Source organism: Dermacentor andersoni, chromosome 2 (genome assembly GCF_023375885.2).
Source record: "Dermacentor andersoni chromosome 2, qqDerAnde1_hic_scaffold, whole genome shotgun sequence".
Taxonomy (NCBI): domain Eukaryota; kingdom Metazoa; phylum Arthropoda; class Arachnida; order Ixodida; family Ixodidae; genus Dermacentor; species Dermacentor andersoni.
Window position 1 is genome coordinate 250,951,678 of NC_092815.1, and position 20,560 is coordinate 250,972,237.

At 46.3% G+C, this 20,560-nt stretch overlaps 1 protein-coding gene, 1 long non-coding RNA gene and 1 pseudogene across 6 annotated transcripts in view; 1 reads left to right on the forward strand and 2 right to left on the reverse strand.

Annotated features, from left to right (window-relative positions):
* Positions 1 to 20,560, forward strand: part of gwl (serine/threonine-protein kinase greatwall) — a 441,324-nt gene that overhangs the window by 24,586 nt on the left and 396,178 nt on the right. The window lies entirely within an intron of this gene.
* On the reverse strand, positions 2,788 to 18,604 carry LOC129387020 (uncharacterized). The gene is made up of 2 exons (XR_008614347.2): positions 14,277 to 18,604; positions 2,788 to 3,885 (listed from the first exon to the last, which is right to left on the reverse strand). It is a non-coding gene; the product is annotated as an uncharacterized lncRNA (long non-coding RNA).
* Positions 16,487 to 16,660, reverse strand: LOC126540015 (U2 spliceosomal RNA; annotated as a pseudogene).

Consider the following 20,560-nt stretch of genomic DNA (forward strand, 5'->3'; position numbering starts at 1 on the left):
GTAATAACACGAAGTAATGAACAGTCATAAAGTCATCGACAGCCGGCAGCAAATCAGATGCTGCCGCCCGTGGAAAGAAGAATGAAAAAACTCTTGTCCCTGTCTCTTGCTTTCAACCCCTTCGGTCTCTCAGGGTCACGTCATTTTCAGCCAATTGTCGAGCCAGCTCAGGTGTCATCATTATCCTCCAATGGTAGGTGCCCGTGCAAGTGCCGTCAAATTCGGCCAATGGGGACGTTCCAAGGGCTCCATTGTCTGAGGGTTCACTTGCCTTCGGCGTCGCCTCCTCGCCTGGAAGCGCTCAAATGGAGGAGACTGGTTGTCCTCGAACGACCCTCCAGAGCCGCAAAACAGCTTTGCTCGGGACCAAGATCAACTACCTGGAACCGTGCCAGCCTCCCATTGCACTTTTGGGAAGAGTCAAGCAGGGAGGGAGACAATAGGTCGACATACGGTGCATGACGTGGGGGTCGCCAACCTGACGGGTCCGGTAACGTGGTAGACGCGCCCTGGTGCAACATAATTGAAATGCGACGGCGATTGGATGTGGTCGGCGAACTTGAGTGATGCCAGGAAAAGGGTCCGTATCCAACAGCGGGCAGGGCATGTTGCTGCCTCGGCAGTATTAAACAAAGCAAAGCCATGCAGTTTTCAGTGGCAGGACAGGGCTGCTCTCGGGGAATCAAAAAAGGCTAATATTATGCATCCTTATTTATTTTATTTGGGATCTGCTGCATTCAAAAGGATGATGCAGGTGGGGTTACATAGACACAAAAAGAATTGTCTTTGTTGTTTCATACAGCACGATAAGCTGCTGTAAAGTAACACACAAATCTTTTGCAAATTGAACGAACAACTTGAGGTATCATAGTTGACAACAAATGGTGCCACATCTATTTTCATTTTCATCGTTTTCTTGCTTACAAAAGCCCTGTTTTCATTACAAATGACAAATTCATTACTAAAAGTCTAATCTTTCAATCTAGCTCTACTTAATATTTTCCTTTAATGTCCCTTGAACAACAAAGTCAATTATGTGGAAGAGAATTGTTCAGCTGGTTGGTCTTGCATTACTGATGAGGGAAATTAGTGCAAACATAAAGGACAACTCACATGGGAAGAAAAAATGGACAGCTTTGTGTCTTCTTCCTGTGTTGGTTGCCGTTTTCTTTGTGTTAATTTTTGTAGTGAGCAAAAACAATTATGCGAAGCAGAGATGAGACGGATGATTTTTCACTCCAGATTGCGGGTGTGGAGCACCTGATTGTACATGCTTGAAAGTGCCCTTGTGTCACAAGATACGTGAATCTTGGGTTAGCATGTGCAGCTTTGCAAAGTATTCTTGTTCTAGGGGTGTCTTGTTCACAAAGTGCTTCTGTAGCATACTAAAGGCATCTCAGCCCTCGGTTGTTTGAAGGCCTGCAACTCAGCATCTTTTACAGTTACTTGAAGGTAAGAAAGTTTCTCTGTGGCAATGAGATTTCTGTTATTATACACTATCTGGTCATTGTTCCAAACTTGCTCTGTTTGCATAGGTAATAAGAGAAGGGAGTCATCTTTGGCAGTTTGGGTCCAGTCCTGTCTGAGGATGTGGCAACTGCCTGAGTAACCACCAAGCTGATAATCTCTGAAAAGATCAGTTTCAGTCGCTTCATATTAAAACATCATGTCGTACTCAGTCCGGAAATTAATCGGGGATATTTGCAACCACATGGGGAAGGGGGGTGGAATCCAACAGACAACGAAGCCAGGAAAATCACAGGGGTAATTTATTGCTCTCTTTAATTTAATTGTAGAGGCAACGAGGAAAAGAAAAATGAAAGTGGATGAAAAACTTCCACAGGTGAGAGCCAAACCCACATCTTCCACATTATGCGTTTTATGCTCTACCATTTAGCTTTCACTAGCTTTCTCCGACTTCACTATATGATTGTCAACTAAAAACAAGTTTCGCAGTCACTTTCGCATACGATAAATAGGATGAAGGCAAAAGCCTGCATGCTCATGAGACATTCACGTAATTACTTGACATTCTGATTAGAATGCTTTGTTACTGTCTATTGTTTCCTCCCACAAAAGGACACGTGTAGGTTTGGGTGCCTTAATTAACTTCACCCTAATTAACACCAGAGGTTGTGGGTCTGACTTCCACCAAGGGGTGCGAGTTCGAGTGCATCTTAATTAACTGTGCCTTAATTAACACCAAAAAACGTGGACTACACACCCACCAAAGGTCGTGGGTTCGTGTGCCTAAATAACTATTCTAATTACCTGTGCCTTCAATAACCTCACCTTAATTAACCGCAAAGGTTGTGGATTTGACTCCCACCAATGGTCGTAAGTTCGACCATCAATGGTGACGCAATAAATTTTGGTGTCATGGAATTTTAGTCCCACCAAATGTGGTTTCAAGTGCCTTAGTTAACACCAAAGGTTAGGCCACTAATGGTCATGGGTACGACCATCAATGGTGGCACCATAAAATTTGGTGCCATTGAAATTTGGTCGTGTTATTTGGTACCACCAAAGGCCATGAGTTTGACGCCCACAATCGTTGTGGGTTTGACCATAAATGGTGGCACCATTTCCTACTCCTACAGCTCCACCCCTCAATTATGGCCACGTAGTACCTATGTGCAGACCACAAGTCGTCGTCCTGTTTCACCTGGTGCATCGGCCACCGAGTCCTGTGATGTGGACTGGACGTGCCGTCACAAACTCATGGCGTACGTTCGACAATCAGCCAGTATTGTCACGTGGTAGTGATGGTGAAGAAAGCAGCAAAACTGTCATTGTGAAACTAGTGTTTTATTGGGTGAACTAATGGACTCAAAAGAGGCTACACTTAAGCACTACAATAACAGCGAACACAGTTGGCGATCATCGAAAATCTGACCTGCTGTTCTAGGGTGTTGGCTTTAATACAAGAGTCATCGAAGGTGCCAGAGTAATTGGTGGTGCCTGCATGTTTTCGGGAAAATTCTGCACAATTTGCATCACACATGCTATCAGATTCCAGAAGTTTCGGTAACAACAAAACAATCGTTAACATTCAAGAAACCTCTGGTCAATGCGGGTGCGTCCTGTGCTGAGCGATAACATTTATTAGATGGTAAAAAGCACTCACCTGTAAAAGATAAACAAGTTTACGTGTCAATATGCTTTGCCTGTGGCTACACCAGTCACATCGCTTGCTTTTGTCGGCGTGCTCAATAGACTGCTGCTGTACCACCAGCGACGTCCTGTGATACAGGCATGCCAAGGCCATTTTGCAGCTCTTATGTGTCAATACCCCCTTCTTAAAAAGCATCGTCCCGATGCTACAAACATAACAGGTGAGTGAAACACAAAAGGACACAACAAAGAAACAAAGTCTAAGGCTAACACAGTCCAAAAGAAACGTTTAAAGTTCAGCTATGCAAATTCTCAGAGTTCATTAGTGCTGGTAGAATGGCTTAAGTTGCACAACATGGACTATTTGAGGTTCTGAGTGGCGCCACTGTGACCACTGTGATAGTCAAATGCCGTCGGGCACGACCTCGTAGTCGACTGCACCAATGCGTCGGACCTTGTAGGATCCGAAATAGTGGCGTAAAAGCTTCTCGCTAAGTCCTCGTAGGCATATTGGGGTCAGAACCGAAACACAGTCACTGGGCTGGTACTAAACGTAGCGTCGTTGAAGGTTGTAGTATCGGCTGTCGGTCCTCTGCTGGTTCTTGATCCGCAGGTGGGCGAGCTGTTGGGCTTCTTCGGTGCACTGGAAATTGGTGGCGGCGTCAAGATGCTTTTCGTCAGTGACTTGCGGCAACATGGCATTGAGAGTCGTCGTCAGGTTCCTGCTGTAAACCAGCTTGAACGGCATGATTTCTGTTGTTTCTTGCACCGCTGTGTTGAAAGCAGAGGTTACGTACGGCAGGACGGCATCCCAGGTCTTGTGTTCGACGTTGACATACATTTGGGAGTATTTTTCACATCTGACTTAGCTTGGGGACATACACGTAGATTAGCTAACGAAAAAAGCCTTCAAAAAGCTAGGCCCCCTTAGCACCGACTATCACTCGCAAACTTGGAAACGAAAATGCATGCATACACATCCCTGATAAGGTCTTCTTTAGAGTACACATCAATCATATGGCATCCAAATAACGCTAGTCTTACAAAATGCATGGAATCAGTTCAGAATAAGGCTGCTAGGTTTATTTTATCTTCTTACTCAACATACACCAGCGTTCCCCTTTTAATGTGCACACTTAATCTTTTAAACCTTGACACTAGATGCAGGTTCTTATGTTTGTCTTTTTTCCACTCTTTATGTTGTCACGTGGTAGTGACGTTAAAGAACACAGTAGCAATACTGTGAAAGACAAAACTAACTTTTATTGGGCGAACCTGTGCTCACAAAAACAGGCTACACTTAAAGCACAACGATAGCGGCGAACACAGTGGGCGATTGGCGAAAATCTGATCAGCGGGTCAAGCACATTGGCTTTTATACATCAGTTGTCGAATGTCCCAGAGTAATTGCTGGGACCCGCGTGCCTTTCACAAAGCTTTACACCATTCACGTTGCGCATACATGCAATCAGATTACACAAGGTTCGGCGACAACAGACAGTGGATAGAAGCATAGATAATTCTAGAAACTTCCAATACATGTAGGCGCGTCCTGCGCTGAGCGATAACATTTCTTAGACGGTAAAAGCGCTCACCCATAAAAGATAGTTCACGTGTCAATATTTTGGTGACTCTGGATTCATGGCAACACGCATTGTTCGAGCGCATCATATTTCCACATGGACCGATCACATACACAAGGTATCACCTACTTTCGCAAAAACAGTAAAATATCAAACTTCCCCCCTTTTGTTATCAATTAAAGAATGGAATGCGTTACTGGAAAGCGTTGTGACAATAAGGGAAACTGCTCCTTTCCAGAAAACCTTACTTGCCCCCTTTTGAACCAAGAACAGTGCAGTAATTTGAATGTGAAGACTATGACTCGATTCATGTAAGATTTCCATGTTAGCAGAGTACATACTTATCGAATTGTATTATGCCAAGCCGAATGTTGCATTACCGTGATGTTTTCTCCCTTTTGCAACTGTACGTAGTGCTGGTTTTCTGTGCGTGCCTTTCTCTTTTCTGTTTTATGGGGTGCAAATTTGGATTGTGTAAATTCCCCCATATGTAATGCCCCTCGGGGCCCTTAGGGTATGTAAATAAATCAAAATAAGTAAACAAAATTGCTATCATGTCGGCGAGAGTCTTGTTCAGGCGCTCCGTAAGACCATTCGTCTGCGGGTGGTAGGCAGTTGTCCTCCTGTGGTTTGTTTGGCTGTATTGAGAATGGCTTGGGTGAGTTCTGCTGTAAAGGTCGTTGCTCTGTCAATGATGAGGACTTCAGGGGCACCATGTTGCAGCAGGATGTTCCCGACGAAGAATTTCGCCACTTCAGCTGCACTACCTTTCGGCAGAGCTTTAGTTTCAGCGCAGCGGGTGAGGTAGTCCGTTGCCACGACTATCCACTGATTACCGGATGGTGACGTTGGAAAGGGTCCCAACAAATCCATCCCGCTCTTCTTAAATGGTCGGCGAGGGGATTCGATCGGCTGTAGCAATCCCGCTGGCCTTGTTAGTGGTGCCTTGCGTCGCTGACAGTCTCGGCATGTTTTGATGTAACGGGCGACGTTCGGCAGTCAGGTGCAGCAAGTAATGCCTTTCCTGTATCCTCGATAGTGTGTGGGAGAATCCAAGGTGCCCCGCCGTCGGGTTGTGATGTAGAGCGTGCAGTACTTCTGGACGGAGTTTTGAGGTAACAAGAAGATAGTTGGCGCGGACTGGTGTGAAGGTCTGCTTCACGAGTAGGGGTTTTTGAAGCGAGAAAGAAGACAATCTCCGCCTAAATGCCCTAGGAACAGCGTTGATGTCCCCATCCAAATACTTGATGAGGCTTTTTAGCTATAGGTCTGCTCATTGCTGTTCAGCGAAGTCTTCCGCGCTTATTATTCCAAGGAAGGCGTCGTCATCCTTGTCTTGTGGCGGTGGATTAGTAGGGTGCGTGATAGGCAATCAGTATCAGTTTTTTTGTCCACTTGTAGATTACAGTGATGTCATACTCATGCAGTCTGCGGCTCCACCACACCAGATGTCCTGTAGGGTCCTTTAAATTCACTAACCAACACAACGCTTGATGGTTGCTTACAGCTTTGAATGGTCTGTCATATAATTAAAGGCGGAATTTTGCTGCAGTCCAAATGATGGCGAGGCATTCCTTTTCGGTCATAGAATAATTGCCTTCCACTTTTGATAGTGACCGGCTAGCATAAGCTCTCCCCCATTCAAGTCCATCTTTCTGCTGGACTATGACGGCACCAAGGCCTAGGTTACTGGCATCAGTATGGATTTCAGTATCGGCGTGCTCGTCGAAGTGCGCAAGTACGGGCGGCAACTGCATGTGTCGTTTGAGTTCTTGAAATGCGTCGGCCTGCAGCGTTTCCCACTTGAACTCGACGTCACATTTAGTTAGCTGTGTCGGCGGCTCAGCGATGCGTGAAAAGTCCTTGACAAATCGCCTGTAGCAGGCACACATGCCAAGAAATATACGCACTGCCTTCTTGTCGATGGGCTGCGGGAACTTTGCGATGGCAACTGTTTTCTGGGGTCGGGGCGTACTCCGGATTTGCTGATGACGTGGCCTAGGAACAGAAGCTCATCATAAGTAAAGTGGCACTTTTCTGGCTTCAAAGTGAGCCCTGATGGCTTGATGACCTCTAGTACTGTCGCAAGCCTCCTAAGGTGATCGTTGAAATTCCCGGCGAAGACGACGACGTCATCCAAGTAGACAAGACAGGTCTGCCACTTCAACCTTCTAACACTGTGCCCATCACGCGCTGGAACGTTGCAGGCGCCAAGCACAGACCAAATGGCATGACCTTGAATTCGTAGAGGCTGTCTGGTGTGATGAAGGCAGTTTTTTCTCGGTCTCTACCGTTGACTTCTATTTGCCAGTAGCCAGTCTTGAGATCCATAGACGAGAAGCATTTTGCGTTGCAGACCCAATCCAATGCATTGTCTATCTGTGGGAGGGGTATACATCCTTCTTTGTGATTTTGTTCAGTCGACGATAATTGACACAGAAACAGAGGGTTCCGTCCTTTTTCTTTGCCAAGACCACAGGAGACGTCCATGGGCTTTTCAACGGCTGGATGGTGTTGTGGTGCAGCATTTTGTTGACTTGTTGCCTTGTAGCTTCACATTCTTGTGTTAAAACTCAGTAAGGGCTCTGGTGGAGAGGTCGAGTGCACTCTTCGGTTATTTGCGATGCCTTGCAATTAGTGTTTGTCGAATCCTTTATGACGTTGAAAAGCAGTCGTATTGTCGGAGGAGACTTCTGAGCTGTTGCTGCTTACTCAGAGAAAGATATGGACTTATGGCTAAGTTTGGTTCAGAAACTGTGGTCGTCGGGGTAGTTGCAGCAGAATCCGAGAGTACAAACACATTGCTGGTTTCCCCAATTTTCTTGAGGTATGCAATCATCATGCCCTTGTTGACGTGCTTAAACTCCTGGCTGAAGTTGCAATCGAGCGATCCCTGTTGCGACGCAGATCTCACAATCGAGCAGTAGGCGTTGATCACCCTCGATGACACCTTCTACGTCTGCAGGTGTTTCGGTGCTGATGGAAATGACAATGCTGGAGCCAGGTGGGATGCTCACTTGATCTTCTAGCGCACTCAAGGTGTAGTGACTACGAAGGCTCTCCAGCGGTATCGCTTGATCTTCAGATAGCTTTATCGACTTTAACTTCAGGTCGATGATTACGCTGTGTTGGTTCAGGGAGTTCATGCCTATAATGAGGTCTCGTGAATACTGTTGGGTGATAACTAAGGTGGCAGGGTAAGTTTGGTCATGAACGGTAAGTCTTGCTGTGCAGATTCCAGTGGGCGTTATTAGGTGTCCTCCAGCTGTCCGAATTTGAGGGCCTTACCATGCACTGTTACCTTTCTTCAACTAGGTGGCACTGGGTCCACTCATGATGCAGTAGTCGACTCCTGTGTCCATTAAAGCGGTGACTGCGTAGCCTTTACGAAACACGTCAAGTTTGGTGGTTCCTTGTCTGGCGATGCAGTTTGGTCTTGGCTTTGGATCAAGGCTGTGTCATGTTAACCTGGGTTTGTAACGTTTCCAGACGTTTTGTCGGCGTATTCTTTGATTCTAGGCTTTGTCAGGATAGCAGTGGCGGAGGATCTTCGTCAGTTTGACAAACAGCAACCGCACTTTCATTGTTTGCTGCTTTTAGTTTTCCGGATAAGGGCTCACGGTCCGACCCCGGGCTGGGCCACTGTATGGTCTGTGCTATGGCGACAGGTAGCGGCATGGTGACGGTGAACGGGACTGTCATCGAGGGCGCCATTGAGTGGCCGTGATGTAGTCGGTGATGACACATGGCCACTCACCAAGTTGTGGGCTCGCCAAGTTGACCGTGAATCCTCGTCCCATTTTGCGGTATGGGCACCAGCGGTAGATGTGGCGCGCTTCTCCGCAGTGGTAGCAGAGCGGGCCATGGTCAGGAGCATACCAGATGTCTGTCTCCCTTGGGTAGTTGCGCTGGATGACAGGTGGGCGAGCTGGAGGCGGTAGCGGAGGCAGACGATGGAACTCGTTAAGGCACTCTGGCATGGGCGCGGAGGGTTTCTTTGGCAGCGGGTGACGGCGGCATAGGTCATTGCTTCAGGCTGGGCCTTTGGTGATGCCGGCTTCCTTTCAGGAAGTTCCAATGACTGCTGGATTTCTTGTCGCACGACGTCATCAATCGAGGCAACCTGAGGCTGCGATCTTGGGGATATCCTCTGAAGCTCCTCTCTCACGACTGCTTTGATGGTCTCGCGTTAGTTGGCGGTGCCCAATGGCTGAATTACGATGTAGTTCATAGGGAGTGTGCGTCGGTTGAACTGCCTGTTCCTAATTTCGAGTGTTTTCTCTATGGTTGTGGCCTCGGAAGCAAATTCAGAAACTGTCTTAGGTGAGTTGTGTATCAGTCCAGCGAAGAGCTCTTGCTTGATATCCCTCATCCTGTAGAGAACTTTTTTTCTCTTCTGGCATGTCGGGGTCGTTGTCTGAACAGACGAGTCATTTGCTCTGTGAAGATTGCGATGCTCTCCTAATGAAGTTGCGCTCGGGCTTCTAGGAGAGCTTTGGCCTTCTCCTTGCGCATGACACTCGTAAAGGTCTGCAAGAAGCGATTGCCGAACAGGTCCCATGTTGTCAGGGTCAACTCTCGGTTCTCAAGCCACGTTTTGGCGGCGTCTTCTAAGGTGAAGTATACGTGCCGCAACTTGTCGTCAGGGTTCCAGGCCTTGAACGTGGCAATTCTTTCGTAGGCCTCCAGCCAGCATTCTGGATCTTCAGTCGACGATCCATGGAAGGTTGGTGGGTCCCGAGGTTTTTGCAGCAGAATGGGGGACGCTGGGGCAGCCATTGGGGTTGTCTTGGCACGCGATCTTCTTGGTCGTCTCAGGTAGAAGTCCGTGATCCGGGAGCAGCTGTTGCAGTCAGTGGCTTGCTTGATGATCTGGGATGATGTTGGTGTTGTCTTTGTGGTCCAGGCTTGGATCACGGATTGTCAGGGCCGTCCAGTACATGAACGAACTAGCACATCCACCAGGTGTCAGGTGGTAGTGACGGTGAAGAAAGGAGCAAAACTGTGAATGGCGAAACTAATGTTTTATTGGGAGAACCTGTGCCCTCAAATGCAGGCTACCCTGAAAGCACAACGATAGCGGCGAACACAGTTGGCGATCATCAAAAATTTGATCTGTTGGTCTAGCGCGTTGGCTTTTATACACGAGTCATCGAAGGTTCCACAGTTATGTGTGGTGCTCGCATGTCTTCAGGAAAGTTCTACACGATTCGCATCACACATGCAATCAGATTACACAAGCTATGATAACAGCAAAACCACCGATAACATTCAAGAAACTACCGGTACATGCGGGCGTGTCCCGCGCTTAGCAATAACATTTGTTAGATGGTGAAAAGCACTCGTGTAAATATGCTCTGCCTGTGGCTACACCGGTCATATCGCTCGCTTTTGTCGACGCTCCCAATCGACTGGTGCTGCACCACCAGTGACGTCCCGTGATACGTCCAGTGACGTCCCGTGGCCAAGGCCATTTCGCAGCTCTTGCGACTCGTCAGCGGCATTGTCAGCTGCTCGAAGTGCCCGTTACCCGCTGTTCACCTTGTTCACATTGCCGCTCATTATCACCGATGCGACCTCATTTTGTGGTTCGAGAAGAGGAAAACTGATGGTTGCAGTCCACGAGGCAAGGGCTCTCGTGGACACTGGAGCCGCCACGTCTGTTACGGATGCAAAACTCTGCCGCTCACTTCGGAAGGTTATGATGCCACTTTTGGGGTTCTCTTTTCACACAAGCTCTCAACATGTTTACTCTCTCACAGCGTACATGGCATTTGTGATCATCAAGGACATTCTGTATGGCATTCAGTTTATTGTTATTTCTTTGTGCTCTCATGATGTTATCCTCGATTTGGACTTTCTTTCACACCATAATGCTGTCACTCATTGCACATGTGCTGAAGTTGAACTATCACCAATAGTAAATGTGACCTTAGCTGATGTTCCACCCGTTTCCTGTAAACTGCTTGTGAAGAAAGACACGAACATTCCCACCGATGCCTCAGCACTTCTGCCCGTGTGCAGCAGCAGCTTCTCTGACGCAGTCACACTGTTTTCTCCATCTGGCCTGTTCCTTAAATGAAAATCTGTTGTGCTACCTTTTGCTGCGGTTGACATTACGCAAGGAAGCAGCAATCTTTTTCGAACCTGCTTCCGTATCCTGTGACACTGCTTCGAGCAGAATGCCTGGACAATGTGGAAGCCATTGATGACAAGCAAGTCACTGATGTATCAGATAATGCATCCTCTGCCAGCCACCCTACCGTGCGTGCTTTATCTACATCTATACAACGTCCGCAGATGTGTTTAATCCCTCTATCGCTGATGATCTTACACCAGTTTAGGATTCACAGCTTCTATGCCCCTTAAATGAATTTAGTTTTTCTTTCGATGTCACGAAAACTTCTTTGGGCCGCACGTCCACCATTACACATATCATTGACACCGGCTCCCACCCGCTATTGCGACAACGGCTGTATCGCGTATCTGCTTCAGGGCGTAATGTCATCAATGAGCAAGTTGACATGCTTCGTCGCCAGCCCATTCAACCTTCATATAGTCCGTGGGCATCTCCTGTTGTCCTTGCTACAAAGAAGGATGGCTCTGTTTGCTTCTGTGTAGATTATTGATGCTTTAACAAGACCATTGCACATAGGTGATGCCACTGACTGCAAAACGCGGAATTCTTTTCTTCATTAGATTTGCGGTTGGGATGTTGCAAGTGTCACTGGCAGAAGTCAACCTGCCAAAGATGGCATTTGTTATGCCTGATGGCTTATATAAATTTAACACCTTTTGGACTTTGTAATGCGCCCGCAACATTTGAGTGCATGATGGACACAGTTTTGCATAGTGTAAAGTGGCACACATGCCTGTGCTATCTCATGTTGTTGTCTTTGCTCCGGACTTCACCATGCACCTTTAGCAGCTCAAATGTGTCCTGACGTGCTTAAAATGCTGGCCTTGAAGATGTTCCTCCTTGCAGCAAGACAGCTTGCAATACTTGGTCATGTTGTATCCAAGGGCAGCGTCCTCCCCGATCCGACCAAACTTCGCGCCTTTGCTGAATTGCCTAAACCAACATTGATAAAAAAACAAAGTAGATTTGTTGGAGTCTGTTCCTACTTCAGACGGTTCACTTTAAATTTTGTCGCCATCATATCACCCCTGACGAGGTGGCTCAGATGTAATGCCATTCTCTCCTCATGGTCATCGCAGCGCGAGGACGCTTTCACGAACCTGCGCCGTCTTCTTACTTTACCCCTTCTGTTGTGCCATTATGACCCAACAGCCCCTAGGGAAGTGCACACGGACGCCTGCGGGGTCGGCTTTGGTGCTGTCTTTGTGCAAGGTAAACCTGTATTCGTTGAATGCGTTGTTGCATACACAAGTCAAAGACTGACCAAAGCTGAGACCAACTACAGTTTGATGGACAAAGAATGTTTAGCCATCATCTGGGCCATTACTAAGTTCCATCCTTGTTTGTATGGGTGCCCATTCGATGTCGTCACAGACCATCATGCACTCTATTGGCTCTCATCATTGAAAAATCCTTCAGGTCGCCTTGCTCACTGAGCACTTTGGCTACAAGACTTTTACATCCACGTCATGCACCGAAATGGGCGCCAGCTTTCTGATGCCGACACCCTGTAATGCTTTCCCTTGCCCAACAACATTTCCTGTTCCTCAACATCTCAGTCTGCCATTCCGTCTCATTGACATTGGAACCATTGCTTCTGAGCAGCGCAAGGACCACTGGATTGCCTCCCTTATAGCCTTTCTCTTTGATGTGTCCATACAACTGACAACTTGCATGTTGCATCACCAAGCTCGCCACTTCACAATTTGGGATGAACCGCTTCACTGGCATAATTATTTCTTAGACGGCAGCCAATGGTTATTGGTAATACCTCGAAGCCTGCGCTCTGAAATTTGCACATCTTTCCAAGCTGATCCGCAGCGTGGGCACTTGGAAGTTTTCAAAACTTACCAATGCCTTCGACAGCGGTACTACTGGCGAGGGATGTACAGCTATGTTCGAAAGTTTGTTCGCTCTTGCCCTGATTGCCAACACTACAGATCTTCTGCCCCCAAATTGCCAGGTGCTCTGCAGCCTCTACCTTGCCATGCATGGCCATTTGGACATGTCGGTATTCATTTGTAAGGGCCACTTGCCCTAACAACTGCTGGTAACCGCTGGACCATTGTTGCAGTTAATCACCTCATGTAATACGTTGAAACCGCCCCCCTACCGGCAGCTACAGTGTGCAACGTTGCGTCATTCCTTCTTCGCAGCTTTATTCTCTGACTTGGCACACCTCAGAAACTGCTCGGTGATCGCAGGTGCGCTTTTTGTCCGAAGTAATTGAGGCCATCCTCGATCAGTGCCGTGTTCACCAGACAGCTAATGCCTATCATCCTCAAACCAGCATACAATGAGCAGCGCTGAACGCTTCAACTGTACTTGACGACATGCTTGCAATGTATGTTGCCTCTGACCATACAGATTTTTGTGTCAAGAACTGTACAGGATTTTTGTACAGGTGACTCTTTGTAACCTACGCATACAACATTGCAATACAGAGCACCACTGTTTTTTCACCATTTTTCTTATTGTACGGCTGCCATCCATCGCACACTATCGACGCAACTCTTCCATGCCGGCCTGATGCATCGAAGTGTGTGCCCGTTTTGCCACTGTGAGGCATGCTGAAGAGTGCTGCGAACTTGCATGGGCCCTAACTTTATCTGACCAGGAATGCCTGAAAAGCAGCCCCTCCGATAACACTGACGTGCCCACTTTCCTTCCTAGCTTGTGTGGCTGTCAGTTCCTGCGAATGCTACTACTGAAAACTGCTGCCCAAGAACGAAGACCCTTACTGCATCATTGAGCACACATCTCCCATAAATTATATAATCGAACCAGTCGCACAGTCTTCAGACTTGTGCTGCCGGGAACCACATATTGTCTATGTGCGATGCCTGAAGACTTACTACTACCTGCTCATCGTGGTGAATTCTTAGGTCACCAGGATGACTTCTTTTCCTTTCTGGGGGTAATTGTTGTGAACATGACAAGCGCTAGCCAATCATGATCACCAGCATTGGGAATGGGATTTGCCGCTCGGGCTGGGACTGTTGCTGCTGCTTGACCACTGCATTAGTTGCTCTCAGTCCATAGCCAATAAACCTCTTCACAAAAGGTTTATTGGCTGTTTGCCTGCTGTTAAGTTCACATACTATGCAATGCTAGTGGTTTAAAGGATGTTGCACATTTGCCATCATGGTGTTGAGGGGCGCTTGATCTAGTACACATGCACAAGAAAGCCGACACGAGGATGGCTGCCATGAAAGCATACTGGTAGAGTATCACATGCATAATATAGAACCCACCAGTTGCCGTTTTTGTCTGCCTTCACTTTTCCTTGTGAAAGGAAGAGCACCACAGCCAGTTGAATAGACAATGTGCAGGTCAGGAAGAAAACAGTCTGGCTCAGACGCTGTGCAGTTCTTATGCTTTGTACCAATGGTTCTCCCATACAACAAACCTTATAATTGGCAGAGGTGCGGGGTACTTACCGCAGGTACCATCCTGGAACTCCGTCCTGGCACTGCGACTACCATGCCCAATGTCGTTCAGCAGATGTTCTTGACACAGCCCGTCATCTCTGGTGCCCTTCACGAAGAAATCCAGCCAGATTTAGCATTACAGGCAGTGACTTCAAAAGCAGACTATCATCATAAGGGAGGGAGAGTGCTGCAACCAGTGGAACGATGCCATAAAGTTAAACAAAACAAACCTGGAGGACCTTGCGAGCCTGCAATTTAACCATCACAAGGGAAACTTCCCCTTCAAGGCCATCTTTGTTGATGTGTTTGATCGTCCAGCTGTTTGCAAAGTATATGTTGAACAACATTTGAGTTAACGGGATCAATAGCCGGATGGGACACTGACAAGCTATATTGTCATAGAGGGCAAATATGGCATTGTGTCGACGCAAAAGCCTGATAAAGTCCAACAAATGATTAAGGGCATTGACAGTGTTTCGCACATGCTTCTTTTCAAGGGCCCAGGAACTGTTTCGGAAGCTATACAGCTGTGCCAAAGCTATGATGAGCTGTGAAAGCGACACATTTTGCTGGCTGCACTTTTCTGTATGATGGGTCATTTTCCCAACTGACTGTCACTCCAAGTCGGTTTTTGCTGAGGTCAAAGCAATTGTTCGGGAGGAAGTAATATGGCCATCCTTACTGCCTTTTTGTCATTGGTAGCGGGAGAGGGAAAAGATGGCGTAAGAAGGCAAGCAAATGCTACTACTATAGACACAACAGTGGTAGCGGTCAAACAGAAGGTGCGGTATGGTACATTTCTGCTATTTCTGAAAAATAAACACCATGCAAATTTGTTAGGTGGACAACTGATGCAGGGCATGCAACTACAAAGCCACATTAAAGCATCATAGGATCTAGGTGACACTACGGAAGTGGTCGCATGCCAAATCAACACTTCTGTACCCACCGCAGTAGCTTTGCGACTATGGCATTGCTCAAGGTTGCGGATTCAGTCCCAACCACGGCAGCTACATTTCGACGGGAGGGAAATGCAATAACTCTTAGATTTAGGTGCACGTTAAAGAACACCAGGGTGTCAAAATTTATCCGGAGGCCATCACTACGGTGAGCTTCATAATTCGATTGTTGTTTTGGCTCGTGCAGCCCCATAATTCAATTAAAGTTTAAGACTTCTGCCACAATGGACAGCTTTTTTCCTCCACCCCCCCATCTGTAATTTACAAGATCTGTACCTTACAAGATGGAAAATAAACTTTCATTTCATTTCAATTTGATGTGCCATGTGAGGCAATAACAATGCTCAACCCTCTCAGAGGTTATGAACAATGGCGCAGACAAACAGCAGTGGTGCAAGCAAGGTAATGTTTAACATTAACTCACCACTCTTGTATTGGACTACACGCTGAAGAAATTAAACATTCCTCGTCAATATCACCTTTAATTATCGCCAATCAAAGCACACAGATCAGAAAGTTTTGCTTCGTGGAATCTGCATAATTCTTTTTTCCCTGAACCACCGCTACTGGTGCAAATCTTTGGTACACACCAGACAATCAGCCTATAGGCTTTGCTTGTGGCTGCCTGGGCATGTTGACCTTGCTTAGAATTGCCTGCTGCCACTTCCAGAATGACTCGCTGCGCCGACGAGCTACAGCCTTCTACAGCACTTCTGACACCTAGTTCTCCATCATCCGTCCCCTGTTAGTCATCCTTACCACATCATTCATTCTCTTCAATGCATTCTTGTGCTGCACCTTCCAAACTGGAAAACTAAGTGCTACAGTTTCTGTGGCCAGAGCTGGGTCACCATAAAAATTCTGAAGTCCTCACTTGTTGCCTACAAGCATTGTCAAAGTTGTTATTGAAGATATTTCTACATTGACATGTAGACACTGGAACTGCAGTTTCAGTAATGCACGAAAAACTTTGTCACTTATTAAGAGAGGTCACAACTTCAGTGGATGGATAGTTGCTCCAAACAGCAAGCGCACAAGTCTTTTGACCTCTAGCAGCCTGCATGGCTCCCGTTATCATGGGGGGATTGAGTTCAGGATTGAGTTTGTTGCACTATCCACCTGCTTGCTCGAAATCATCCTAGGTTGGGATGTTATGTCGCACTGTAATGCCATCATCGATTGCACACATGCCAAAGTTCCCTTTTTACAGCAAAGCTGTTTATGGCTAGGGTTCCGTGCATTTTTGTTCTGCACTAGCGAAAACCGTGGGCCAATCCCAAAGATAGTGCAGCACCAGGCCGAACCCCGGCGGAGGTGAAGCAGGCTTCAAGCACTCTGCCAATTTGCGAAAATAAGTTTGTCTTGCATCCAAATAGAACCCGTATCAGATATTAAGCTAAGAACAGATACTATGCTTCGACCTGCATCAGCCATGTCTATGGTCACACTGCCCTCTCTTTGTCGGCGTTCCAAGCACTTCTTTCTTTTTTTTAGAACATAAGATATACAAATCAAATATTTCATTAGCCCACCAAAGCAATGATGCTTTCGAGCGGGACTGGGCCTGAATGACATAATTTTGTGCTCTAAGAACAGAGGAAACAATAGGGAAAAAAGTACAATAGCAAAATTAAGTTTCTTTTATGTGCCACAAACATGTAACCTTTAGTCCGTGAAAGCATCGATGCTTTTATGGTGACCACTGTATAATTGCCTTCAACAAGGCATAAGACAAATAGTACACAATTTCTTTCGTTCCTCCCCATTATTACCTTTTCCTCCATCACTCGGCTAATTTCTAGTATTTGTTCCTGCACGAGCAATACTGTAAGCAATGACATATTACAGCAGCAAAATACTTGCACATCTACTCTCCACTCTCCCGTGGTGGCGGTCCCGTCGAAATGTCATGCTTGTCTAGTTTCCGCCGGCTCCTCAGGCCAGCGGTCCCATTCTCAGGTAGATAGTTCTCAAAGATTTGCCACTGTGCAAGCTGCGTCGGCCATGTCCACGTTCGCACCGCCTTCTGTTTGTCGGCGTTCCAAGTGCTTGTGTATCCAGTTTCCCTTCCTGCCACTCTCCTGTGGTGATGGTCGCGTTGAAACGTCACACATGTCTACTTTGCTCCCGGGCTGTCGTTTGACCCTGGACCGTCGTTGTTGGACTTTGCTAAAAAGGGGCCACGTGACCTAGCGGGAGAGGAAAAGAACTCCACATGGGGAAAGGGGTTGGAGGGACCCCTTTCTCCCTCTGAGAATGCTATTTTATACGCGAATCTTATACAGTTGTCATGCAATGCATTTTTGACGATCGAGCCAGACCGACATAGAATTTTTCGGCGATTGATTCCACCCTGCCGCAAAAGAAACAAATGTTATGCTGGCGGTTTGCAGCCAACGAACAGTGCCCAGAGGTTGAAACACGATACTAGGAGCGCATGGCTGCCGGCACTTCTAGTCCCAGCAAGAAGTGCCGGCAGGCGCATCAATTGTCAAACCAATCCAACCAGTCGTCAAAATGATTGCAGCGCCCGCATCTCCAGTGGTGGGCCTTGCGCCTTGGTAAATAAACTTGAATTTGAATTTGAATATATGAAGCTTTGGATTAGTGGTTTCACACATGGTACTGTATGGCTTATAGTCATTACTGGCACGCAAAAAAGGGGTGGAGCAACTTGCATGCGAAAAAAAAAGTACGGCAAAACACAAATAGAAACCTCACACGCAAAAAGAAAAAAAAAAGAAATTGGGAGAACCACTGAAAAAAAAAATAAAGCACTCCTAAAGCAGGCTCACCACGTAAAGCATACAAAGCGAAAATGAGGTGAAAGAATGGTGAAACAAAAGATTTACAATATAGACTGCTTGTGAAGTTTGACTTGCATGATGCAACACTCTGCATAACTAACACAGCTTTGCTGTTTGACCATCTTCATAGACTGGAAGGGGCAGTGATTTTTTTGTTGTGTGTGGTGCTGCGCTGAACTAAAACTGAACGGAAGAAAAAGTCGTTCTGCAGTTCCAGGTTGCTTGACCAGCCTGGTCAGCAAATGGGGAAAGAAGTGAACTAGGGTGGTTGCTTGGGCTAGTTGGTAATTCATGATAAAAAATAACGTACAGCGCAAAGGACAAGGACTGCGAGAGACGACATACACAGCGCTGTGCTGTGTATGTTGTGTAAAGATGGCTGAGCAAAATTTCAGTTGAGGGCATGCATCTTTTTTCTTGTATTTTGAAATTTCTTGGCTGGATAACTTAAACTGCATACCCCTATCGCTGCCATTCCTGTTGTATAACTGTAGGTCAGCCTAGTTGGAACAGATTCATTTTTAGAGAAACTTTTTGTGTGCAAAACGAACAGGGACAAAGAAAAGGAGCAACACAAGGACGAGCGCTTTCTAACAACTGGTTTTATTTTCAAAAAACCACCTGCTCAATACCTACAGATCTGTGCGATCCAGTCAACAGAGCACGCTAATAGTAGTGCGTATAACAACACTTTTGATAAAATGTCTTGGATCAGCGCTACTCAGTCAACATAAAAACAGTAAAGCGCATAAAACAAGCACTTCAGGTGAAAATGCGTTAAAAATATGATGACAAGAGCGAATTCTCTTTATCTAACAATGAAACAGAAATAGGACTGATACATTTTTCCTTTAGTTTTGCAATACAGTGAGCTTTCACAATTTCTCCCGTGGTTTGATTTCTATGCCTAAACAATATGTTGGTGCCTCTAAGTCAGGGTGAGCAAGCATGTTCTTGACAATGCATTGCCAAATGCATACTAGGGCGACCTTTAAGACTAGACAAGTGTTCCCTTAGTCTCGCGTTAGTGCATCTCGCAGTTTGCCCTACGTAGACATGACCACACGTCATAAGAATCTGATACACAGCGTTCTTCGCGCAATCGAAAAATTGGTTCTTACGTGGATGCTTAATTCTACATTCTTTCTTTGCATCATCCTTACTTTCGAACTTACTTTTTACCCTAGCACACACACTACCTATTTTGTTTCTAGCCGAAAACAGCACTTTTACTTCGTAACTCCCAGCCACCTTTTTAAGTCTGTGTGAAAGGCCATGCACATACGGAATCACTCAAACCTTGGAAGCTAAATCTTTCTGCCTTTGATTCTTTGTGCGTAGTTCTTTATTCTGTTTAAGTTCTTTATTTAGTCTAGCGCATGACGCCAGCATCACAGCGAGCAGGTACCCAGCCTTTCTCAAACGGTCAACTTGCTCAAGAAATGCAATGTTTACAGTGTGGTAACATGACTTCAACAACACTGACCGGAAACATGAAATGACTATACCATGCTTCACAAGCCTGGATTGGTTTGAGGCATAGTTCATTTGCGGTTTTCCAGCTTGGGGTGAGAATGACCCGCACACATGTTCCGGTAGAAATTCAAACTTGACATCAAGAAACTGTAGCTCATTATCTACTGGTACTTCCAAAGTAAATGTCAAGCCCTTGCCCAGAGAATTAGACGCTTCTACTACCCTATTCCTGAAAGCATCCTTGTCTACGCAACAGCCCAAAATCAAGTAGTCATCTACATATCTGTATACCTTATATACTACACCTTCTAAATCTTTTGCCAGCTTTCTGTCTCTGCTTCACAGAAAAATGCTACTAAGGATGGGAGCTACCTTTGACCTGATGCACACACCCCTTGCCTTTATATACGTTTCATCACAGAATCCTACGTGTGTATTCGCTAAATAAAAATGTAGAAGTTCAAGAAAGGATTCAACAGCCATCCCGCACGTGTTGCGGAATGACACCTCGTCGTTCTCATTTGTTATGCAATCAATAACACGGCACATTAGGGGCCCATGCCGCAAGGAATAGTAGAGATCTTGAACATCTATGTTGAATCCCCAGCTGCAACTTGTACTATCTGATGCCAGAAAATTCACAAGGCCTTCAGAGCTTTTTAATAAATACGGATCCTGTACTTCTAAGGGATTCAACATTTTATGCAGGAACCTCGCGGCCAGAATCTGCCAACACCCTCGCTTGGACACATTTGGCCTAAACGGCATTGAAATCAAACCGCGAGAGAAATTGTGGAAGCTCACTGGATTGCAAAACTAAAGGGAAAATGCATCAGTCATCCTTCTGTTTCATTGTTAGGTAAAAAGAATTTGCTCCTGACATCATATCTTTAACGCATTTTCATCTGAAGTGCTTGTTTTATGCGCTTTACTGTTCTTATGTTGACCGGGTAGCGCTGATCCAAGAAAATTTTATCACAAGTGTTGTTATACGCGCTATTAGAGTGCTCTGTTGGCTGGATCGCACAGATCTGTGGGTATTAAGCAGGTG